Raw genomic sequence first — 256 nt, 5'->3', positions numbered from 1 at the left:
ATTGTTACTACAGAATTCTAAAAGGGACAAAGACAGGAAGGTACATCCTAAAGATACAAGGTGCCACTGGCTTCTTTTATTCCTTTTGTTTTTTCACTCGCCTTTTTATTCACATTTATTTAGTGCTTACTATTTGCTCACAAGGTTGGCTTGGTGCTAGGTAGTTGGGTTGGGACATAAAGGTGCCAGAGGTAGTCTGGCCTGCAAGGAACTTAAGCTAGAAGAGAGCCTGAAACAAACAATTGCCCAGGCTCTG

The sequence above is a fragment of the Galeopterus variegatus genome, unplaced genomic scaffold, assembly GCF_000696425.1.
Source record: "Galeopterus variegatus unplaced genomic scaffold, G_variegatus-3.0.2 Scaffold9322, whole genome shotgun sequence".
In the NCBI taxonomy this organism is placed as follows: domain Eukaryota; kingdom Metazoa; phylum Chordata; class Mammalia; order Dermoptera; family Cynocephalidae; genus Galeopterus; species Galeopterus variegatus.
The sequence above is the reverse complement of the archived record's forward strand: the minus strand, read 5'-3'. Positions refer to the sequence as shown.